Source organism: Amblyomma americanum, chromosome 1 (genome assembly GCF_052857255.1).
Source record: "Amblyomma americanum isolate KBUSLIRL-KWMA chromosome 1, ASM5285725v1, whole genome shotgun sequence".
In the NCBI taxonomy this organism is placed as follows: domain Eukaryota; kingdom Metazoa; phylum Arthropoda; class Arachnida; order Ixodida; family Ixodidae; genus Amblyomma; species Amblyomma americanum.
Genome location: NC_135497.1, coordinates 347,402,256 through 347,427,782, shown reverse-complemented (window position 1 = coordinate 347,427,782; position 25,527 = coordinate 347,402,256). Strand labels below are relative to the sequence as shown.

Below are 25,527 nucleotides of genomic sequence, written 5' to 3'. Positions count from 1 at the left end.
CATTACAGTGTACCGTCGAAAGCGTGCCGCCGTGATGTAAGCAGATGTTGGAAGCGGGTCAACAATCGGTCCACTCAGGGCTGCCTTCGCTAAAGCATCAGCTGATTCATTTAATAGTAGACCCCTGTGCCCAGGAACCCAATGAAATCGAATTGATGTGATGTGTGGAGGGATCAGGATTTTTAGAATCCGAAAGAGCTGCGATTCAGTGGACGCCGAGAGGGAAGTGCATAAAGATAACGAGTCCGTAATTATTATTACTGCTGATAAAGAAATTGGTACCTTGCGCAGAGCGAGAACCACTGCTAGAAACTCAGCCAGATAGATATGAGTGAAATCTTTGAGACGGAGAGAAAAAGACCAGTCAAGGGACTGGGAGTAAATACCTACACCTGCCTTTTCTGCACACACCGAGCCATCTGTCGCAATTGCAACATGTGAGCTGAAGCTCGATAAATAATCCTGCAACATATCATTTAACCATGAGAAAGGCAGTAATTTTGCATTACGTGGATAAATGTCATCGTAGATGATAGACACATTTGCAGGGATGGACCGCACCGGAACAATTTCAGGTATTCGCACGTTGAGTGGGCCCAGCAAAGATTCAACGAAACAGATTTGGGGAGTTTGAAGGCGAGACCATCCGACACCCAAGAACTCCGCTCGCTGCTCTAGGAAGCTCAACTCGGATGCATGCTGCTCCGTGTCGCAAAACTTTAAAAACGTTTGTACTGTCAAAAGGCGAAACCTTGCAGTAAAAGACGGCACCCGCGCTTCCAGATACAAAACATTGTTTGCCACGTATTTAGGGAGACCCAAACACAGGCGCAGAGCTTCTCGCTCTAAGAGCAGAAGTGGGCGCAGTTTGTATGCAGCTGCTCCAGAAAACAAAACGCAACCGAATTCCAAGATTGGCCGGATATACATTTTATAAATCAGCAGCAGAGCATATCTGCGCATACCGCAGCGAGGACTACTCATCCTTCGCAGAAGGCCTACCGCCCGAATCCCTTTCGCAACAACCTGATCTATATGTGACCGCCAAGAGAGGGAGGAGTCATAAGTTACCCCGAGATACTTTAGGGAACATACCTGAGGAATGACATGATGACGATAAGACAATGAAATGTGTACCTGTTGAGTAACCGGAAAAGGTAACAAAGCGCACTTGTTTACATTAAGACCCTAGTGCAATTCAGATAACCATCGGTCAAGGGAATATAAATATGACTGTAAAACCATAAACACAGAATGTAAATCACTCACAGCAGCAAATAAAGCTATATCGTCTGCATACACGTACGTAGTCACGTCAGGGGAAGTCGGAATCGAACTGAGTAAGAGGTTGAATGGAACAGGGGAGAGAACTGCCCCTTGAAGCACACCTCTAGATTGATGAAATTTCCTTGTAGAAACTCCGCGTTGACAACAATAAAATTCTCTGTCAGCCAGGAAAGCTGACACCCATTCCACAAAATAACTTGGCAAGCGCAGAGCACGTAGTCTGTACATCAGAGGCCCATGTTCGACACTGTCATATGCTTTCGAGATGTCTAGAGTTACCAGCGCAGCATACTGTCGACGCCGGCGCGCTAGTCGGACACGGCTTTCGAGGTCAGTATGCGCACACCATATTGAGCACCCAGGCTTGAAACCAATCTGACAGGGGTTAAGTAGTCCGTTTTCAGTAATAATGGGCATGATTCTTCCATACAGCACGCGTTCAACCAATTTCACCAGATTCAATGTCAATGAAATTGGTCGAATGTTGTCTAAGACCAACCCTTCGCCTGGCTTTTTAAGCACCGGGATAATTTTGGAAACACGCAATACATCCGGGATCCATGGGGTTCTAATAGAGTAATTTACCAGCTCCAATATAGCATTGGGGGATTCGTCGAAAAGTATTTTAATCATCGCAGAGGTGACACGGTCAGGACCAGGAGCTGCAGAAGGTAACAGATTTATCACCAGAGAGAGCTCAGAAACCGAGACATTAAGGAAATCATCATAGTGATTACCAAGCAGTTGTGGGCGAGAGAGCGCAGCCGAAAAACAGTGTTCGAAGCCTTTGCCAATTTCTTCTAATGACCTGGCAAGCTCTACTGGAGTCAGCACATTAGAGGGAATGTTGTTAGGCGGTGGCAGCCTGTTCCTTGACCTCAGAAAGCGAAACAAGGCTTGTCTGTTATTAGATTTTGATAGATTGTCATAATTCTCTTCATCATATTTTTCTTTTGCCCTAGCGACCGTGCGCTTGAAGGTAGCTGCAAGAAACTTATAATCGATCGAATTCCGGGGACATTGAATATGGATAAGTTTCTTCCAGGCTGCCTTGCGCCGCCTATAATCCTTTGAACATTCTGCATTCCACCAAGGGCTCTGAGAAGTGCCTATGCTATCGCACACTGTAAACTCTCATTGCCTCCGTACGTGATCTAAAATAGAGCATAAGCCTAACACCCTGCTCTCCTGAGACAAATTCGGCAAAGAGTGTAGTTCTGAACTGAGTGAACTTTTGAACTTGTTGTAATCGACTAGGGTGCAACTGAATCCGCCGATAGAATTCATCGGACACACAATGTCAAAAGTGAGTGGGAAATGGTCGCTGTTTGCTGCAGAGTCAACCGGAGTCCAGGAGGAAACTGCTACCCCTGGGGTTGAAAACGTTAAATCTAATGCTGATCGGGAGTGCCCACGGAGAAAGGTCGGAAAATCCTAGTTATGACAGTTTAGGTTATTCACACAAGCCCAATCCTATAAACGCAAACCACACTGGTCTGTTCGATAACCCCAAGTCAAGTGATGCGAATTGAAATCCCCAACAAGCAACACATGTGATCTGCTGACAGAGAGTAAGTAATCTAATGGCCGTGTGTCATGAACCCCAGATGGAAAATATACATTTGCGACAGTAATGGGATGGAAACCAGGAACTGAAAGATCCACTGCCTGAATTTCGCAATGAGCGTCCACCCGCTGAAACACCATTCGTGCCTTGAGACAGAATCTGGATGAAACCAGCAGAAGCAAACCGCCCCCCCCCCCCCCTTGATGGGCGGTCCATTTTAAAAATTCGATAATGTTCCATTTGAAATGAAAACTCTTTAGACAACCAGGTTTCTTGAAGCGCAATGACATGAGGAGAAAATCGATTTGAAAGAGTTACTAAATCAGTGAAAGCTGATTGAATGGAACGGCAGTTCCACTGCAGCACTCTCAGATACCCTATTCTGCCGAGAGATCTGCAGCAGCAACTGCCTTTTCCAAAATGCTGTGGTGACCAGTTTTTTCTGAAATACTCTTTTTTGTTTTGGATTGAGGGGAGCTAGACGGACCAGCAACGGCCAAAGGAGACCGGCTACGTTTCTGAGCTCGAGCATCGAGCTCCATCAGCTCAACACACCCATCAATTGCTCCGGTCGTGACTTCAGGTACATGAGTTGGAGGCGTGCGCTCTTTTTGCGGCTGCATTGAAACAAGAGAAGGCGTCTCCGCACTGAATTCAGTAGGTACTGCAGGATCCACGGATGACTTCAACGCAGCATTGGAGGTCATTATTGAAGAGGTCATTTGCGCCACCATGACTTGCGATATGCACTCTGTTTCTGAATTCACTATCCGATCCATGACCTTGGCCATTGCCTTTTCAACCGCTGTAGCAATCGCATCTTCCAGGCTTGAATCCACGACCGCAGTCGTCTGCCGTGCTGCCACACTTGAGTACCCGTACGTCCTTTCCTTAACAATAGCCATAGCCTCGCGCCTTGAGCATCGGCGCTTTTCTAACACTTTCAGCACCTTAAACTCCTCAGCCCTTGCAGGACAATTAGAATATGTGGCGGAGTGACTACCGCTGCACAAGCAACACATCCCATCTTTTGAACACCTTCCTACAGGGTCATGATTACCACCACACACACTGCACCTTGAGCTCGACTTGCAGGCGTTCGCGCTGCTGCCAAACCTCCAGCAATTGCGGCATTGAAGTGACCTTGAAGAATACGGATCGACCCTGAAAACCAGGGGCCACACCTTCAACTCAGATGGACAGGAGAGACCCGCAAAGGGGGCAATTACCGTTTCAGTTGGAAGTTTTGTTTCCTCAACGACCCGAGTGCACCGATGTACAGAAATCACCCCTGCGGAGGAGAGTTTCTCTAGCGTTTCCTTAGGGCTAAGGCGTGGGTCAACCCCTCGCACCCGCCCTTTAGAGCACGCCAAGTGCGGCGGTATAAATGCGCTTACCGACTGGCTTCCAAAAGCTGTGCACGCTAACAAATCCATGATGGAGGCCTGGTCGGCCGACCTGCACACCACGCCTCCTCTGCCGTACTGCCGGACATCACAGATTTTTAAGAAGTGAGGCGTAATCGCCTGTAGCGCATTCTGAACCGCATCCGGGTTATTGAGTCGAATGGTGCCACCATCCGATGGAACCAAGGCCACGGGAATAGTGCCGACGCCACCCCGAAAGAAGGCGTCCAGGGGGAGTTGGTTAGGGGGGAGGCTGGCCGACCAGGGGGAGTTCCCCTGGCCAGGAGAGGACGTCGACATACGCCCCTAGCGACCTGCAAGCGCCCTGCAAAAGCGAAAGACAATCAAGCAATCAGAAGCTAGTGATACGAACAGTCACCGCCCAGTGAGACCACGCCCGCCTGTGGGAACAGGGACAGCCACGTCCACGAACGACACGAGCAGCATTTCTTGAGATCGGGAGTTGCCAAGCGTACTTCGTTTTCTTTGAACTCCTTATCTAGATCTGAGTTTGGGGCACCGTCATAGTTCGTCTTTTGTAAGTTACTAGGTTGCCCCAATTTATGCGGTAAGTACCGTTTCGCAAGGTCATCCAGAAGTGTTTCGGCAGTACTGCTTTGCATCGGATGGTGCACTTATTTCCTTAGCCTGATCCGTTGCATAGTCTTGAACTTTGTTCCGTTTTCATGGAGGAGGTGTTTTATGAGCACCTACCCACTCCCTCTGCGTATTTGCCCGTTGAGGGAGTTACACACTTCGTCCCATTGTTTTCGGTAGAGAATCACGCAGTATTCTTTAATGGTCTTGTTGAGTTCGCCACGTTATCTTCGTAGTCTTCTTTTGAAACGTTGACCCTTCCACCTGGCTGGAATGGAATGTTTGGTTTCGAGAAGATTCGCTAGCCGACTGTCCATTCTCTCTACCTTAACATCCGTAGCAATCGTTCGTTCCGAGGCTATGATGTCTGCTTTGAGCTGCTGAGTCCAGCTCGTTATCGTGTGCTTTGTGTTTGCCCCTGATGAGTCGTATGGCTGCGTCCGTATTGAACGAAATTTGTCCCAGTCGATGAGTTTGTACTCCCTTTGCTTCTATCCCGGTATCTCTGTATCAATTCGGAGAATATAGCGATCACTGCCAAGGTCTATGCCCGAGTTGTGCCAGGCACATTTCTCAAGGCCTCGGACGAATGTGAGGTCCGGTGTGGTGTCTCGACATGTGGAAGTGCTACATCTAGTTGGAGTTTGCGGGTCTGTGATCAGCGTGAAGTTGAGATCAGAGGTAGTCGTTTGAAGACGATCGCCCTTACTTGAGGGATACGCGTAGCCTCATGCCTGGTGCGGGGCGTCAAAACCTCCACCTACAATCAGCGGACTATGTTTGGCGATATGCGCAATCTTGCCCAGAATGCCTCTAAACCCTTGCCTGGTATCCTTAGGGCTACTGTACAGATTTGTGAGGAAGATGCTTTGTTGTTCCCTACGTGGTCGTTCGGTCTGATCTCGATCGTGAGGTGTTCTAGATAGGAGGCGGTGTTGCGGATGTCATGCCGAATGTACGGAATCTTCTTTCCAATCAGTAACGCGACACCTCTGCCTTGCTCGTTTCTGTGGCCTTCGGCCTTATAGCCCGTTAGGGCCAGCTCGGTTGTGAGTGTTTCTTGTAGCATAATGACGAGTGTCTTCTCGGTTTCTGGTTTGACCAGCTGCAGGAGGACCGCCTGTTTTGAGGAGATCTCACTGCAGTTGCATTGCCAGACGCGGAGATTTCGGGTCTTATTTGTCACTGCCATGTTGACTATTGTAGCCCCCTTCGCTTGCAGTGAGACCGTCGCGAGGTGGGCCTTGCGCAGCGATGTGTTGTGAACCAATCCTCTCCATTGCCGGTACTACTGTGTTGAAGCAGAATTGACATCTGAGCTAGTTGTTTAGATACATTGCCGTTTTCTGTACTCGTGTGCTAAATATGTCCAACTTCTCGTTCATGCGCGCCATGTTCTCGTGCATTAGCCTCATATTATGCCAATGAGTGATTTCTCCATCATTACGCGGTAACGTATGCAGCTCGTTCGGTCGAAAAGCCGGTGGCGTATTAATAATAGTTGACACCGCTTGACGGAAATAATCCTAGGCTGCGTAAAAAAAATCGCGTCATGGTAATTTGTGGTGTGATGGATGACTGACTGATATGTGATAGGGGATGACGAGTTAGTAGAAATATTTAATAATTGATTCACTGAATATTTGGAGAAATGAAACACATAAAAATTTGAAATAAAGGGGGTTCAAAAGTGTCCAAATTCTCGGAATGAAAAGCCATTGCTTAATGACACTAACGAGGAATATCTGTAGCGTGTATTTGATCAACTCATCAATTGAAACCATTAAAAAATGTGTTAAAATGTGTCGAACTGCTTAGAATGGTAAGCTGATCCCATCATGCTATCGCGCAATGCCCTTAAGTTCGAGCTTAAGTGTCCGCTCCAAATTTTAACGCTACAGCGTTAAGGAGCTCGTGTCGCAGAAAAGCCGGGGCCGTCGGCGTCGGCGGCGTTGGCCGTTAGCGAGAAATGGCGCATCTCGGTGGACACCTGAACCTGCACCGATAGGGAAGAGATTTTCCTTCCATTAAGGTGCGGTACGGGTGTACAGCGATAATTGTGTGACAGGCGTCCTTTCCTTAAATTGTCCAACAAGCCACGTGTCGCGGCGAACGGGCGATGGCGTTCCGTGCATTCCTTGGCAACGCTTCAACACGCTGTCACGTCTCACTCTTAAAGACGAAGCTTAAGCGTCTTTCAAATTTTTTTATCTGTCCGTTCCCATAGCAGCGTGCTGTGCTGTTTTATGTGCTACTCACCAGACTCAGCTGAATGTGCAGAATTAACTGTGCTTAGCGGATTGTTTTGCGGACGCCTGTTTTCATGGATACGTTAAGCGTTGAAGTCGCTGAAAATTTCTAACCCTACCGCGGCGGCTGTGTTTCGATGCAGACGAAACGCCAAGGCGCCCGTGCGCTTTGCGGTGTCAGTGCTAGCATGCGATTTATATCCAAACCGGGCAACACTCTCACCCTTCAAAATGTTCGCCCCATCTCCTTAACGAGCTGTGTCGGCAAGCTCTTCGAGCATATCATTCTCGGTCGCCTGCAACCGTTCCTAGAAACTACAGGCTTGCTCTACAACGTTCAATTTCGTTTCCGTTCAAAACATACTGGCCATACTGGCCGTGGATATTCATAAGGCTTTCTACACAATAAGCCATGACCATATCTTGACATTAGCGCCACGGGCTGGCGCACCCGCATATGGCAATATATTCGGGCCTTTCTTCAGGGATGCACGGCAGAACTCCACCTAGGGGATATTGCCGCCCTGCCTTTCCCCCTGCCTAACCGGGGTACCCCACAAGGGGCGTTCCAATCACCTTTAATTCTTAACATTGCCCTTTTGCCACTGGCAAAGGCCCTTGCTGCTATCCCAAGGCTTCACACAGCCATTACGGCGATGATATAAACCTCTGGACAACGGGAGGATCCTTTGAAACAGCCCAGGATATCGTGCAATATACCACAGACATCACCACCACCAATTTAGCAAACACCGGCCTCCGTTTCTCTCCAAATAAATTGAAACTCTTGCAGCTGAAACCTCTCCCCAGTGACCCCCCCCCCTCCATTGAACTGCACATGTAGGGGAATCCAGTGCCCATGTGTCACAGGTGAAGATTCTCGGCCTTCTCATTAGCAACGCACTCGATTCAACCGCCACCTTTATGCTCTTGCAAAGACAGACCAAACAGGTCGCTTCACTAATCAGGTGGGTGGCAGCACGCAATCATGGGCTGCCTGAACGCGAGACCCTCAATATGACAAATGCATTAACCATTAGCCGCATTACATACCACCACCCCCATACCACATTCTCACTCAGAACCAAACACAAAAGGCAGACGCTTTAATACGCATGGTTGTCACCTCCGCCATACGTATTCCACGGACGGTGAGCACAGAACGTCTCCTGGCCACTGGTAGCCACAATACCATGAGCGAATTAATATAGGTCAATTAATCCGCCTGACTTGCACGGAAACAGGACAACGCCAACTGCGACAGCTACGTCTCAATCCTCCCGTTCCCACCCCAACAACACCTACACATTACATGATTTCTCTGCGCACGCAGGGTCACATATATCAAAAGACCCGACCGCGCAATATGAGCGCTAGCCTCCATCAGAATAGACGGCCGGCTGGAGCGAGCTATTACAACAAAGCATACAGCGACCGCTCCGATATCCTTTATGTCGACGTGGCAGAAAACTCTAAAGTAGGATGTTCACTGTAGCCGCAGCCTCTGAAGACGGCACAGTGAGGGCCGCTGCCACTATCCGAACTAATTCACCTGCAGAGGCGGAAGGAGCCGCCATCGCACTTGCACTGGCCTACTCCACCATTGACAAAAACGTAACTGAAATTTGCACTGATCCCCAGGTCGCATACCGCCACTACCTAAAGGGCGTGGCGACGCCGGCCGAACACCTTATTCTTGCCACAGCGACCTCTCTCGACCGAACGAGCCGTCGCGGTCTGGTTCGAACCTAGGTACTCCGGATCAGTAGCTGCTGCTGCTGCTGTTGCTGACAGGAAGAATGAAGAGGAAAGTACACAGGCCTGCCCACTGGCTCAAGCCGAGCCACAATCGCTCCCCCGTGCAGAATGTAGGATAGTTGAAAAAGGGAGAGCAAAGAGTGAATCAATCAATCAATCAATAAATCAATCAATCAACCAATATTTTATTTCTTCCTCAGAAAAAGGTTAACGGAGGACGACGGCTCGAAGAAAAAAGTGGAAGTTTGCACTTGACAAGCTTCGAGCCCCCTATTTACAAGGCATATACAGTGGAAGATTTAGAAATATACATCTTTGAACATTAGAAAGTGTAACAGTCAGTACGTATATTATGCAATACAAAATAATATACACTCATTCTCAAGCCACAAATAGTCAATATGTACAAGGCAGCCATGGTATAACACCAATTTTACAATGAGAAGAGAATTTCTAAATACATGAAACAATTTCATACACGCTCACTCTCGCGTTACAAAGAAGGACTTAAGTATATTGTTTTTAATGGTGCTTATGTTTATTCTCTGTCAATGAAGGTTGCTTAGTAGGGTCGGTAGGGCATGACGGAGCATTTGTTCAGAAAATTTTAAACGTAAGGAATTTTCTAAATTAGATTAGTGCGTGTATTGTACGGTCATGTTTGAGGGGCAAGCTTGCAAGTGTACGGAGAATTTCATGCGAATCATACTTATATCGCTTTGCCAGGTAGAATGAGTACATATGATGGATGGAAAGAATGTCAAATTTAATGAAAAGTTCGGGGGTGTGTTCACGATAATGAACGTTTGCTATGCTGCCGATCGCTCTTTTCTGTATGAAATGTATGCGATTTAAATTAGCAATTGTTTTTTTGCCCCACACTAAGAGCCATTAGTTAACATGTGAAAGGGAAAGTGAATTGTAAATGTGTAATTTAACAACCGTCGGTAAGTACGATTTATATTTAGTTATGACTCCAGCAGCTTTTGCTATCTGTGTGGTCACGTGTTCAACGTGCGTGTCCCAGGACATAATTTTGTGAAAGTGGACAACAAGGCATTTGACAGAATCTACGGTTTCTATATCTGCCTCCCCTAAGGCTGACGTCATCTCTGGAGCGCTGGCTGATGGTCTGGTAGTGAAAATAATTACCTTCGTTCTGTTAACATTAATCTGTAAAGAATTTATTGCACTCCAGGTGGCCAGTTTTTCAAGAGTGTTGTATATTTGGGATTGAAGAGAATGATAGGAACGACTGCGAACAATATTGTCGTGCCGTCTGCATATGTTACGTAGTCTGCGTTGCAACTAATACTCGTAATATCATTTATGTACAAGTTAGATATTAGGGGGCCAAGTATGCTCCTTTGGGGGACACCTGCTTTTATTGGTTGGCAAGTGGATAAAATTTCCTGCATGGAAACGCACTGCATTCTGTTTTCGAGGTAAGACTAACAGTTCGAGAGGTATTCCACGTATTCCATATACTTCCAGTTTTTTTTAACAAGTAACATGATTTATGCTATGGAATGCCTGCGAGAAGTCTATATAAACACTGTCACAAAGTTCATGCCTGTCCTGTCCAGCTTTGACCTTTGTTTCCCAGAAACATGTCGCGGAGCGGCGTCGGCGACTTTTTCCCCCTCCCCGTCGTGGGAACGGCATTCTCACCATAGCGCTGGAGGGGTCACTCAAAACTACTCCCTCCCCCTCCTAGCATTGTTGCCATACAGGTGGCAAGCGCTTGCACATGTTGGGAACAGCAGAAGCGGATTTAATGCCCCTGCACTGTTCGCGGCCCCAAGGACTCCTGGTGGGATTAAGGCATTGTGCAAGAATTCTTTCGACATTCCTTCATGTGTTCTTTTTTTTCTTTTTGGGAGCTGCATTCCTCTGTGCGTGGCTCCTGAAGAGGCTTTTTTTCCTGTGTTGTTTTTTTTCTCATTCTTTGCCATGCGAAGGGGGCGACGGGAACGCCGCGCGCTGGCAGTTGGTCTGGAGATTTCGGTGCGTGCGGTCGTGAGTGAGGTCAGCCAGGGAAGTGGTCGGCAAGGAGCCTAGGCGGATATCTGACGCGTAGAGCGCGGCGACGGTGGTCCCGAAGACGCGAGGCCCAAGTTCGCCCGTATCCGCAAGCCCCCATCGGCCCCGCGACGAGCAACCGCAGCCCGACGCTCCCTGCGATCGGACCTTGCCACTCCGCAGCTAAGGAATCGTTTCTCACCACTGACTTCAACTCTTTTCTTTGTATTTTTGCTTTCTGTGTTTCTCCTTGTAATCCTTTGTACTGTATTTCCGTCTCGTAACATTTTTGTATAGCAATCACCCTGATGTTTCTTTCTTTGTGTTAATTGTTGTGTTAACGTGTTCAATTGGTGCTTGTGGTATTTGCGTCACGTCAGTGTGCGGCGCTACCTTGTCGGGCATATTGTAATACTTGGTTGTTGTTTGCCTAATTAAATTAATTCGCTACGGAACTTGCCTACGCCTCATGCCTCCGGTCAGCGACTAATCAGGCGTGGCCCCTATCGCCGGTCAGCAGTCGAATCAAAATCTTTCGCACGCGGGGTGGAGAAGTTTGCCGCTCCTTCCTTTCCGAACTTACGGAGAGTGCAGTGGTGGGAAGGTTGGCCCGATTAATTGTAACTTCGGCGCCAACCAACATCACAGCCACCCACGATATCTGGACAAACACCTGCAATTACATATTTTTCTTCGATTGCTTTCAAAATTATTTCTTTTTGAGCCAAAAGAGCATATTCTGTGGACATTCCTTTTCTAAAGCCAAACTGAGTGGGATTAATTAAATTATGGTTAGTTGCAAACTTGGTAATTCGTGTGTGAATGAGTTTTTCTAGCCCTTTCGAGAAAACTGGCAAGATGGAAATTGGCCGATAGTTTGACAAATTATTTTTGTCCCCTTTTTTAAATATAGCGACTACCTTAGCGATTTGCATCTTCCTGGGGAAAGTGCCTGTTGAGAGGGAAATATTGTATAAGTATGTGAGCGGCGACAAAATGAGGTCTAGTGCATATTTTACCGGTCTCATTTGGATATTATCAATGTCACAAGCAAAGCTGTTTTTCAGTTAATGGTACACGGAACAGACCTCAGTCTCGCCTGTAGGGTCAATGTAAAGTCTTTGTGGATTTCTAATCATTCCATTTGTTGCCTCCGAGGAATGTGTGCTGGTGACCAAGTTTACAGAAAAGGTATTAAATTCCTCTGCTAGCATAGCTCCCTTTATGATTTAATTTTTCAATATGATTTCATTATTATTTTCCTTCACAAGAGCTCTATTTAGCAGCACATTAATTTTTTCCATATATGTTGAGATGTTGGGGCACTACCAACTTCAAAGTAGTTGCATAAATAAACCTGTTTTGCCTTCCGCAGCCTAGCATTTGTTTTGTTTCTATGCCTTTTAAAAATTTCCCAGTCTTTCAGATTGCGAGTGTTCAAGAACCTAGTAAATTGCCTTTTTTTCTTATTAGTTGCAAACAATCGTTATCGATCCAAGGTTTTCGAACTTTTCTTCCTTTTTTGCAAGTTTTCATTGTAAATGAACTTTAGTAAGCATCAATGAACAATCTCTGAAATACTTCATAAGCGCCATCGGCGGTCGGGAGCTATACACTGGTTCCCAGTTTACTGCACAAAGGTTTCTGCGAAATGTGTTCAAAGTTTTTTCATTAATCTCTTGAAATGCTTTAATTATATCGGCTCCGTCCCTATGTTTCCATAGCGTTTTTTCAGAGAGTAAGAAAATAGGCAAGTGGTCACTTATGGTAGACGTGATAACGCCACCAAAAGCTTCGTGTTCAGGTATGTTTGTGACAAAGACGTCCAATAAGGTACACGACGTTGTTGTTATGCGTGTAGCGTCTTTGATAACACTGTGACATAAGTGTGATAGGAGTATAGTTTCTAAGCACTGCTGAGTGTTAGATTTAGTCATCAGGTCAAAATTGAAATCACCACCCAAAAACAAGTTGAGGTTGTTCTTGCTTGCATAATTAAGGATGCCTTCAAGGTGACTAAGAAAAGAGTCAACTACTGTATTAGGAGGACGATACATGACAGCTATAAGATACCTTTGCCTTATAGCAGTAAGGCACTCTACATCATCGGAAACAATAGAAAACTGATCAAGCACATCACACTCTATACATTTTGTTGCGTGTAACAACAGACCGCCACCACCATTCCGAGTTCGATTCAGACAAAATGTATTGTACCTGTCGTCAGTGATATTATCATACTCTGAATGAAGCCAAGTTTCTCTAAGCATTATTACCTCAAAATCGAAGTTAAATTTTCTAGTAGAATATTAAGTAAATCATGTTTATTGCACACTGATCTTATATTCAGGTGAAAGCACTTAATTTCATTTATGCTCTCAGGGCCAGCAATGTGATTTACTTCATGAGGTTCCATCGCCATTCCTGATGACGGCAAAGATCTAGGCTGCATATTGATGCGGTCACACTATCTTTTCAACATCTTGCTCATTTCTGATGTGGATTACTGTTGACGCTCCTTCTTGGCGAGCGAAAAACTTTCCGTCCCTTGCGCACACAAATTTCCAACCACAGGCTTTCTATTTTTCCACAGATTTAAACATCAGCTTCTTCAGCGTCGGGCAAAGATGTTCGTTTAGATATATAGGGTTTGCATCTGACCACCCAAAGTCAGTAGTGGAAAGCCTAACCTTTCTTGCCCTCTGGAGCACTGAGTAACGTTTTGATCGGTGCTCGAATTGCACAATTATGTTAGGAACTGCATTTTTATTTCGAGTTTTAACCCTGCTGCAGACTTCAATGTCATTTGCAGTCACGGGCTCATTCAAAGCAGTGCCGATGGGACTTAGTATTGCGACAATATTCTCATCTTTTTCTTCCTTAATCCCTTTAATTTCTAAGTTGCGGTTTCGAGAGTACTGTTCACTTGTGAGGATTCTGGTCTGATGGTCATCAAGTTGTTTCTTTGCATTTCGGTACTCACTTTTCAAAGCATCGTTTTCTTTCTTCAGTGCCTTATTTTCCTTCTCTAGCAGCTCAATTTGGTTTTTCGTCTCCTGATACTGTTCGTTTAAATATGGAAGGCTCTCTTCCACTTCTTTCAGCTCCGTTTTAAGCTGCTGCTCAATCTGTTTTTTGAATTTTTTCATTTCTTTCTCTAGCTGCTATTTGAAATCGCGTAGCTCGCTCAAGTTATCAAGCTCTCACGCACAAACACACAGAACACTCAATATTGGCAGCAGCAAGTCAGCAAAAAAAATTACAAATAAAAAACAGTTTCGACCTGTGGCAACAAGAAAGGTGCGTTCTTCGCTGTCCCCTGCTGCCAACTGGCCTTGCCCGAGAGAACGTCCGGTATTTCTTGGCCGAGTCCCTGGTGGTGTTGCAGTGCCGTGACGTCAGCGAAGGCTGATATCACGATACCGGGCGCAGCCACGTGGAGCCGTGCACAGGTGCAGATCAGCTAGATTCCGGGGCCTTTATCTGTGGCAACAAGAAAGGTGCGTCAAGACGTGCGTTCTTCGCTGTCCCCTGCTGCCAAAGAAAAGACGCGCGCTATAATGCCCCAGGCTGATCCCGGAGGCAGTGCAATACCGCGCCAACCTGAGGCGGAAGTGAAGCAAGCTTCAAGCACTCCGCTACATTTTCAAAAATAAGTTTAATATCTTGAGTCCAAATGGGACCCGTAGCAGATATTAAATCAGGCAGCAGGATCAGTAGCCGGGCGCAATAACCACTGAGCCACCGCGGCGGGGGCAAAACAAAATAAAAAGTGGATCTAGAGGAAGGAATAAAGTAGCGAGTAGAAAAAGAAAGGAAGAAACAAGTGCCGCCGTCCCGTCGGCTTTGTGCAGCAATACCCTCATAACAAATGGCGTCGCGCGGTACAGTCCGCCACACTTGGTTGTCTGGAATGGAAGTGACTTGAAAATTGGCTGGCGGCTTTTCATTAAAATCAGTTCCTGGGCGAGTGGTGTTTAACGCTTTCATTCACATAGTGCAAAGAAAACACGTAGAAAGCGAAAGCAGCGGAAGCTGTGTTCTCGGTGTTCGATAGAAGAAATGAGGTACGCTTGGAGCCTGTAAAAAGTGCGGCAAAATTATTATGCAGCGCCATGAATTTGGATAAGTTTGTTAAGTTCATAGACAGGGCGGAAAAGGTCGACTTGGAACGTTTCTTCGCAGTAAAAACTCATAAAGTGGACTGCCCTCTGCGGGTAATTATCTCTGATAATGGAACATGACAGAAGTCGCTTGCAAGGTGTCTGCAGCAAAATTTAAATGGTCTTACTATTGACGACCATTTCATGGTGTAGAACTCTTATGAGGTGACCCGATCTCTTAAGGAAAGGCCCAAAGCGACCCTGTCGGCTTTCTCAGTCGACATTAAAGACCATTATTATTCTCTTCCGCAGGACAATGTTTTGATCAGTATTAGGAACCGTAGAGACGGACACGGGATGATTTCGTTTCAGAACAATAGTGGTTTATCCATCGATAACTTTCTGGAATTGCTTGCAACTTACCTGAAGTCTACATTCGCAGTTTGCGAAGGTACCCTCGTCGCTCAAAGAAACGGAATACGCATTAGCTCCTACGTTGCTCCTGTTTTGAGCGACATTTTTCTAGCGGAGCGGTACCGAGAGCTGAAACGCAGAAGTGGTGGGTCCGGTTTTGCAGGCATTTTGAGATATGTTGATTACTTTCTCGTTTTTACCAACGCACAAGATATGTCCGATCAGGCAAATATGTTCAATATCTTGTCGGTGTTTTCATAAGGCCTTAATCACTTATATTGACGCATGAAGTGGCTGTGACATATTCACCACATTTCTTGACCTAGGTATTTATTTTTCCGCTGACCATGTGTGTCGGGCTTATGAACCGCGAGGAAGCAAACCTGTATTTCATTTTGGTTCAGCCCACTCAAAACTAGTTAAACGAGCAATTGTAAAGTCTTGCTTTTGCAGTGCTCTCGCGAAATCGTGTGAGCATCGACTGGATTCTGCGTTCTCTAGCCAGTTGACCTGGTTCAGCGGCTCTGGCTGCCCATGTACACTCTTGTTCTCGGTTACCGAAAACATGCTCAAAGAAAGCAGGAAAGTGGTTCCAAACAACGGGCGGGCTGACACAGGTTGGATAAAAAATGTTACGGTATTACCTTACATGCACACGTTCGCCCACCAGCTCAAGAAAATAGGGAGAGGAGAAGGTGTACATGTGGTGTTTTCCGCCCCAGAGAAGCTATCAAAACTGTGCAAGAAGGTGAATTACACCGTCACTGTGAGCAATTCCTGCACTGTTAGGAAGAGGCAGCCAACCGCAGAGCGCGCGAAAGACGTAGTATACTCGACACATTTGCCCTGTGGCCGAGCATACATTGGTCAAACGCACAGGTGTCTTAAAAGAGGCTCATGGAACATAGCAAAAGCCTCATCGGCGCTCCTCGTCATCTCGCCATTCACTGCTGTGATTGTCAACAGTGTAAAGAACGTGTTGTCTTATTGGGAAGAACCACAATCCTTCATAAGTATGTCAGCAAAACAGCCAGTGAGATAGCTGAGGCTGGTGAGATCGCGGAGAAAGGATATTACTATGTCAGCACTCCATCGGTGTTGTTTAGTGAGAAGGAGCGTCGTGTGTCTTGGAATTTCGAACTAGGGTAATATATTTTTGTTATTGTTTGCGTCCGGGATTTTAGGTTCTACCTTTATGTTTTCTTCCTTGCACCGATGATAATGTGTTTCAGGCGGTTTGGCGCTGCTACCAGTCTTAACATGACTTTCCTTTTCGTTGCTGCGCATGCCCGCGGCACTCTATATGTATTCGCTGCGCACAGCAATAAACGTTGTTGAAGTCGGTGCTTTGTGATGTCTTCCCTCTTGTCCGTGTTAGTCTTTTGCGCTGTGTGAATGAAGTCTTTTCATTGCTTTTCAAGAAATATTGTACGAAAGCACGGTGAAGGGCCCAGATGTCGGGGCCACGCAAATTTGTGGGGTGGCCCACACATTCTGTAGTGTCCCAGGTCAGTTCCAAACGTGAGTCAACTCAATTCTAAAATATTGCAGGGTAGGTCCGCCAATTTTTGGAGGTAGAAGTATTCCATTCTTAGGCTAGGCCAAGGCTGTCTTCCACCCGAGAGCACTCAGAATCGCCGGCAATCAAATTCGGTCAAACTCATTCCAATAACAAATTTCAGGTTTCCTCATATTTGGAACGTGCTTCAGGTGCCAAACCTTGTGTTGTCATCCTCATTCTGCAGGGCCATTTCCAAATTGGACTTTGCTTGGTATGTCACACGTCCTTAAATAGGTCAAGATCATTTCTAGGCCGAATATCGGGCGCTCCAAACCAGGGTTCGGACAACCCGGCTTCTAAGGAACCGTACCGAGCCGGTTTGTGACTTGTTTCTGCTACACTTTTTTTGCAACCCGGAATACATTTTTGTTTCTTTCAGACAAAATTAAAATGCTAGCCTGCAGATTTATACACCCAAACGTGTTTTCGTGATTCAACGCAAAAATGGCACAATGCCTATGCGAGAACAAAGTTGTGGGGTGTCTCGTTTCAGGGAAGACATTTAATTGGCGCTTCTGTAATCTGCTTTCGGCAGTTGTAAAGCATTGTACACTAGATTGATGTAAAATTCTGAGTATTTTAGAGTTTCTACTTTTGCACGTTTGCGACTGGCTTTAATCGAATTATTCGCACTGTTCTAATAATATAGGACTGAGTGCGAGTAGATTCCCTTTCTTTGGGCAATGTACCGTAAATAAGTGAGGCTTAGGCGCAATGACCTAACGACGTTCTCCAAAATTTACTTTCCGAGGCATTCATTGTCAGAGAGCAAATGGCGAAGAACACCCGTCACGATGGCTCAGTGGCGGTGGCGCTCGGCTGCTCACCACAAGGTCGCGGGGGCCGCATTTAAATTGCAGGGAAATGCAGAAACCTGCTTGTGCTGAGTGCTGTCAGCCCACGTTGAAGCACACCAGCTGGTCTAGTTTAATCTGGAGAACTCCACTACAGCGCAACTGATAGACCCTCTGAATCTTCGACATGTTAAACCCCAGATATTACAATAAATATTAAAAATTGCAGGTGTATAAATTGGCGCAGTTTGTTTTTCCCGAAAATCCAGAGTCGGCGTTGGCGTTGTGAATGAAAAATCAAGAGAATGGCTGGCAAGTGGAGCCCAGAGAGCAACATGGGAGGATGTTGGGCTGTCTAGGTCACGTGGCCTTGCAGTGTCGTCACAACCTGCCTACCGGATGATGAGCGGAATACCCACTCTGGCAGGTGGCAGTTAAAATAATGATTTATCGCTCGAGAACTGCAACCTGGCTTGCACAAGGCCCACCGCTGGGAGCACCGCTTATTGGAGGGCAGTGCTTTATCCATTCGCCGCTTCACCGCTGCGCTAGGAGGCGCATAAGGACTCGCAGGGACCTATCAATGTAAAGTAGAGAACGAGCATTTGCATATATGAAAATTAACCCAAAACGCTATCGCGTCATACCCTTAAGGAGTAGTTTCATAGTTCCCTCCAATTTTTTTTTGCGTCAGGATTCTAAAATTCTTTGCTGCATGCGACGGAAATAAACAAGGCGGGTTTGTGAGTGTGATACAGATGCTTAAGGGAAAAATAAGTAGCGATTACACAAAGGGTAATGCGGAAATGCATGCGCTGGCTGGCATGCGATAATCATTATGCTCGGAAAGATTCTACTGTAATAAAACGCAACTGCGATAAAATGATTTTGGTTTATGCGGATGCACTGAAATTATTCTGCTTGTAAAGAAATTAGGTGTCAATCTCTAGTGGGTAGCTTTGCTAAGCTGTTCTTGGACTGCTGGATCTTTAATTCTCGGTCCGGTTATATATCTGCCTGGCGCTGTTGCACTTCTGGTTTTTGTTATCTGAGATGAGAGGCTTATGCTTGTTGGCCTTCATTTGTAGAACGCTTGGCCGAAGGCGTACATGCAGCATTCACAGATCTCAGCCTCGGCTGCATCTGCTGGAGGTGGGCGTGAGTGGGGTGAAGCTGGGTGAAGATGATTTTTACAGTGTGGGCATCATGAAGACTGCATGCATACACACGCACACAGGCCACTGTTTCTTTTGGGAAAGAAGAGGAAGAGGAGAAAGACTTTAGTAAATAAAGGAGAGGTCTGGCTGGTTGTTAGACTAGCATGCTGCTCCAGGTGGGGCTGAAAGAAGAAAAGACTAGAGCAGCAGAAGAGGGTGAAGAGAGTGTAAAAGGGAAAAAAGAAAGCGAGAAGGGTGAAACCAAGCATACTCAACTCTCACGCACACGCATGATTATCAAAGGGTGTCCATCAAATATGTGTCGCTAAGCAAGGCTAATCATGCTTTCGTCCCTCACACAGCCGAACAGACATCGCACGGGGGTCCAAAGACATCCTCCAGGTGCACGGGGCCGTCCTGACGGAGTCCTAATGCACTTAACAGTGCCTAGCGATAGATATTAAATGTTTGCAGCGGCAAATCAAGTATTGAAGATCCTCGCCCACACATCATGTCGGGCACAGAGGGCTACTTGATACATCAATTTTATGAAGTTAGAATTTAGCGAAGGCAACGCATTGGCGAATTCGGTGGAGGCAGTTACGATCATGTCTATCTAAATTGCGTGGCATACAGAAGTCACAAGTGGGATCGATACGAAGAAGGGGTGTATATTGACGCTGTGGATCGCACCACAAACAGCGTTGCTTCTGCGAGGATTTAGTGGCCAGAAGCCTCGTGCCATCACTACGATAAAAGGGTGCGAATAGGAGCAGCAAGAGCGAGCCGCCATGCACCGGCCTCTCTGCACCGTAAGCGTGATTGTTTGCCTGCGAGGCCGCAGCGAGCGGGTAACCCCTGCAGCACAACGCGGTGGCGCATCTCACATGTCTCTGCGTTATCTGCTCGAGTCTTCGACGCTCTGCTCCTGGAAGCTGCCTGATGACTTTATAGATTACAGTGAAGTGCGACAGTCACTGAAGATAACAAGCGCTGTTGGCGGTTGTTGCAGAATGTAAGTAAATGCTGCTCGCAGAGCAGCCAGCTCAATAACAGTAGTTGATGTGCGGTGACTGAGTTGCGCCGAAATTGTGGTGCGCTTTGATCCAATCCAGACGCCACTCGCTGAAGTGGAGGTGGTAGAGCAATCAGTGTAGTTGTGGTGGTGTGCATTGTAACATCCATAAAGGTAGTCAAGAGCTAAGTATTTAAATTCAGGACCGGCGGTGTTTTTTTTTTAATATCAGGGACTGTTGTCTTGATTTTCCACAATACGTACCTCAAGACGAGGAGGAGGTTGTGATAACTCGAGAAGAACGTCAGAAACTTCCTATATGCAGTATTCTGCGAGTGGATGGTAAGGGAGCCACGATCCGCACTTTGGCACGAAGCACCTCTGATGTTAGCAGTACTGATGCAAATAGGCCGAGGCACATTCTCAAGGCTTTAGCTTGCATAGATTCAGAGAGTTTGATATTTGTTTGCGAGGTACCCAGAAGAGTTGCAATACTGTAGCGCAGAAGGCCTTGTCAGAGCGCTCCATACAGCAGTACTAATGAGGGTGTAGAGCGGATTCTTCTGGTGGTCGAGCGCATGAGAAAGATAGAGGCGTAAGACCAGAGCTTGATTTTCAGCTGTTGTGCATGTGGGGACCATGACAGTGACCTGTAGAATGCGAACCTCGTCTCCCCGAATGTCACCCAGGGTATTTGGGCACCAGCTACTTTCAGCACGCAACACGAAAGATCGCGCCTCAAAAATGCAAATCTTGAGCATTTATCTGGTGATATGACAAGACCGCGCTTACTTATAAATGATTCGATGAAGCCCATTGCCTTCTGTAGACGGGTATTCACAATGCGCCTGTTGCGTCCGGAATACTATACACACATGTCATTTACGTAGAAGATTTAAACTGAAGGTGACAAGTATTTTTCCAAGCTAACAATGCGATATTTAAAAGGGTATGACTTGAAATCTTCTCCTGAGGCACTCCGCTATACATCTGATGCAGTGCTGTATCACCTTCACTTGTTGACCTGAAAATGGGCCTTTCGTGCGGATCGTCACACAGCCCGTATTCATCAATCAAACAATAAATCAATAAATCAATCAACACATTTGATTTTCACCAAAGAAGGGATGCATGGATTCATCCACGAATGCCAACTATTATAAGGTTGAATTAATAGCTTCATGTGTGTGTTATCAAAGGCTCTCTTCACGCCAAGAAAGACAGCAATGGTCATAGACCGCTGTGCTTTGCTGCGTTTGACACAATTGGTAAGGGCAATAACGTTGTCAATGCTGCTGCGTCCTTTTCGGAAACCAGAAATGGTAGGAGGGTAAACTCTCCTGCTCGTCAGGTCTCAGGTAAGGAGGGTGTGTACCATTTTCGTCATCAGTTTTCTGACGCAGATAGATGTGTAGCGGGACGGTAGGCGTTTATGTCAGTTGATGATTTTACAAGCTTGAGGATACATATATGACAAACGCACGCTTCCAACACGTTTCAACGCAGCTGGTCTTCCAGGAGGTGTTATAAACTTGCAGCAGCTGAACCCTGGTCTTACTACTCACGTCTTTGGTCCTGGGTATATGGAGTTCTTCCATATATAGTGAACAGTTCGTCAAGGAGGGCAGTATTAGGTAAAGGGGAAAACACTTGGAGAGGCAGTGGCACTGATATAGCTGTTAAACGAGCAATGACCTTAGAACATAAAGCTTCCGCTGCGTCGAGACGAGAAATATTCGCATTTACAGCTGCCCACTCGAAGGGATTTAGTGGTGCGGGCTGACTACTGACGATAAGTATGTTGCTCGAAACCTTAAACAGAGGCTTTCTGTCATCAGGCTTCGCGCAAATGGATCACCGTTCGTGTCTTTCCAGCTTGTCCAAACGAAGCTGAACATGTTTCTGTGAGTGCCTAGCAACGCAAATATATTCGCTATAATTCTCCTGTGCGCTCGTCTCTCTGCTCTGCGGCAAATTGCTCTATGCACATATTCAGCATCTGCAGCTGAGTAAACTTTTGGTAGTCATAACCAGAGTGCTCGACGTTTTAGCACGTGCTACAGCATCAATGAAATTTTAATATTCGAGGCTTGAGAGCTACAGAATTTCTACTATGCCAGCGAAAACGTCCCAACTCTTGTAGCGTGTCTCACGCCGCTGGGAACTTAAAAAAACACCACCAACCTCAATGTACTTAGGCAGATGATTGCTGCGTTGAAATTCTGTGTCCGCATTCCAGAGAGAAGAGGAGAAGTACTTTAATGGAACAGGAGAGGTCTGCCTGGTTGTCTGCCTGGAATGCTATTCCAGGTGAGGATAAAAGAGAAGAGTAGAGATGAGGATGGTGAAAAAACAGGAAAAGAGAAAGAGAAAGGGTGAATGGTGAAATGAAGCCCACTCACGCACTCACAACACGCACACAAATACATAATTGTCAAAGAATGTCCACCAAACCCTTGTCTCTTAAAAAGACTAAAAAAAATTTGTGCCGCGCAAAGCCGAAGATGCGTCCCTCCAGGGTACAAGTACATGCTCCAGGTGCACGGGGCCAACCTGTCGGAGTACTAAAGCACTTAAAAGTGCATTGCGATGAGTGTTAAAGAGTTGGCAGCGGGCGATCACATGTGGAAGATCCCCGTGCACACCACTTGTGGGCCACAGAGGGCTACTTGATGCAACAATTTTATGTAAATAGGATTTAGTGAAGGCAACGTCCAGGCAAATTCGGTGGATGCCATTTTGATCACGTCTAGTTGTATTCCGCGGCATGCAGAAGCCACCAGTGGGGTCGATACGCAGAAGGGGTCTATATTGATGCTGCGGATGACACCACAAAGAGCGTTGCATCTGTCAGGATTTTGTAGTTAGAAGCCTCGCACCATCATCGCGAGAAAATGGTATAGGTAGGAGCAAGGTGGTGTCACCATGCGCCGACCTCGCTGCACCGTCAGCGTAATCTTTGCCGGCAAGGCCAGAGTGAGTGGGTAACCACTGCAGCACAACACAGTGGCCGAGCTCACAGGCCTCGGAGTGGAATCTGTTTAAGTCATCGACGATCGGCTCCTGAATGTTTCCTGATGACTGTATAGAACGTAATGCAGCCCGAGAGTCTCTGAAGATAACCCACGCTGTTGGCGGTTTTCGGAGAACGTAAGTAAATGCTGCTTGCAGAGCAACCATCTCGGTAGCTGTAGTAGATGTGCGGTGTACAAAGAAACGTCTAATTTGTGGTGCTCGTTGCCGGAACCCAGACACCAATTGCTGATGAGATGGATGCGATAGAGCCATCAGTGTGGATGTGATGGTGCGCACTGTAGCATCCACAAATGTGTTCAAGAGCAAAATATTTAAGTGCAAGACCGGGGGTGTTTGTTTTTCTTTTGATCCCTGGAACTGTTGTCTTGATTTGCCATGCTGTGTACCTCCAAGGTGGAGACGAGGTCGTGACAGGGCACTGGTTGTGTGGTGGGAGAAGGTCGGAAACTTGCTCTATGTAGCGCGCTGCGAGTGGATGGTGAGGTACACGAGCCACAAACCGCATCTGGGCACGAAGAAACTCCTGGGTTAGCAGTACTGATGCAGATAGACGCCCGCTCTCTGCTAGAGTACCCACTGTGGAGGTGGTCTTGGGAAGGCCGAGGCAGATTCTTAAGGCATTTGCTTGCATAGATTCAAGGAGTTTGATGTTTGTGAGATACCCTGAAAAATTGGGAGACTATCGTAGGAAGCCTTCACAGAGCGCACCATACAGCCATAGTAATGAATGTGTAGAGAAGCCTTTTCTGGTAGTGTAGAGCATACGAAAGATAGAGGCGTAAGAGCAGAGCTTGATTTTAAGCTGTTCTACATGTGGGAACCATGACAGTGACCTGTCAAATGTCAACCCCAGGAATTTTTGGCTTGTGACGTATGGTATTGGGGTACGAGCCACTTTCAGCACGTAGTGTGAAAGATGGCGCCTCGAAAATGCAATTGCTGTGCTTTTGTCTGGAGACACGACGAGACCACGCTTGCTTCAAAACGATTCGATGCAGCCTATTGCGCTCTGTAATCGGGCAAGCACAATGCGCCTGTCGCGTCTGGAACATCATATACAGATGTCATTGGCATAAAGGGAGATTTGAACTGTAGGGGGCAACCACTTTTCCAAGCCAACAAGTCGGATGTTGAAAATGGTGGGACTTAAAATTCCTCCCTGGGGCATTCCGCGAAATATTTGATGCAGAGCTGTGTCACCTTCACTTCTTGATATGAAAATAGAACTTTCGTGCAGATGATTGCACAGCCAGTTATTCATCTGTCCAACAATGCCGATTGATTGTAAGGCTGAGTGAATTTCTTTATGTGTGACGTTGTCAAAGGCTCCCTTCACGTCAAGAAAAACAGCAATCATCATAGACCGCTGTGTTTTGCTGCGTTCGACACTATTTGTAAAGGGAATAACATTGTCAATGCTGCGTCCTTTTCGGAAACCAGACACGGCTGAAGGGTACATTTCCCTGTTCGTCCGGTCACAGGTAAGGCAGGAGCGTACCAATTTCGCCATCAGATTTCCGGCGCAGCTTAAAAGCGCAATGGGACGGTAAGCATTTAAGTCAATTGAAGGTTTTCCATGCTTGAGGATAGCTATCACACCCGCGCGCTTCCCACACCTTTCAAGGCTGCCGGTCTTCTAGGAAGTGTTATAAAGTGCGAGCAGCAGAACCTCGGCTTCTCAGGTGTGAAATGGCAGTGTAGCTTACACCTTCCGGACATGGGCACGATTTTTTTTTTTGGTAGCTGCCAAGCCGCGTGAAGTTCTTCCATAGTGAATGGTTCATGAAGGAGAGCAGTATTAGGTGAAGGGTTAAACCTTTGGGGAGGCAATGTCACCGCTATGGCCGTTAATCGAGCAGGGGTCTTAGAACAAAAAGCCTCCGCTGCATCGAGACAAGAAACATTCGCATTTACAGCTACGCAGTCAAAATTATTTTGTGGGGCGGGCAGACTACTGAGGCTGCGTACATTAATTGCTCCTTACCTTAGAAAGAGGCTTTCTGGGATCAAGCTTCGCACAAAATGATCGCCATTCTCGACTTACCAGCTGTTCCAAATGACGTTCAACATGTTTCTGTGCGCGCCTAGAAACCCTGATGTCTCGTCTATAATTTGTTCTGCATGCTCGTCTCTCTGCTCTGTGGCCAATTGCTCGAAGTCGCTCATATTCAGCATTTGCAGCTGCGTGCACTTTTGATAGAGTGGCAACCTTAGTGCTGGACGTTTTAGCACATGCTACAGCAGCGATGAAGATTTCATAGTGGAGGTTTTAGAGGTCCACATTTTCAATTGTTTCAGCGAAAACTTTCCAGTACGTGTAGCGTACCACACGCCGCTGTGAACTTAAGAAAACACCACCAACCTCTATGGATGTATGTAGATGATCGCGGCCATGAGATTCTATGTCAACACTCCCGGTTGTTGAAGGCTACAGATGACCAGAAATGATCGAAATGTCAAGGGCACTGGGTCTTGTACCTTGATAAAAAGTTGCCTGGCAATTGCTGAGGAAAGTGAAATAGTTGCGCTGTGCGAAATCAAATAACTCTCGTTGTCTGGCT

At 46.6% G+C, this 25,527-nt stretch overlaps 1 pseudogene; it reads right to left on the bottom strand.

Moving 5' to 3' along the window:
* Window positions 1-14,453: 14,453 nt before the first annotated feature.
* LOC144116678 (U2 spliceosomal RNA) lies at window positions 14,454-14,551 on the bottom strand (annotated as a pseudogene).
* Window positions 14,552-25,527: the final 10,976 nt, after the last annotated feature.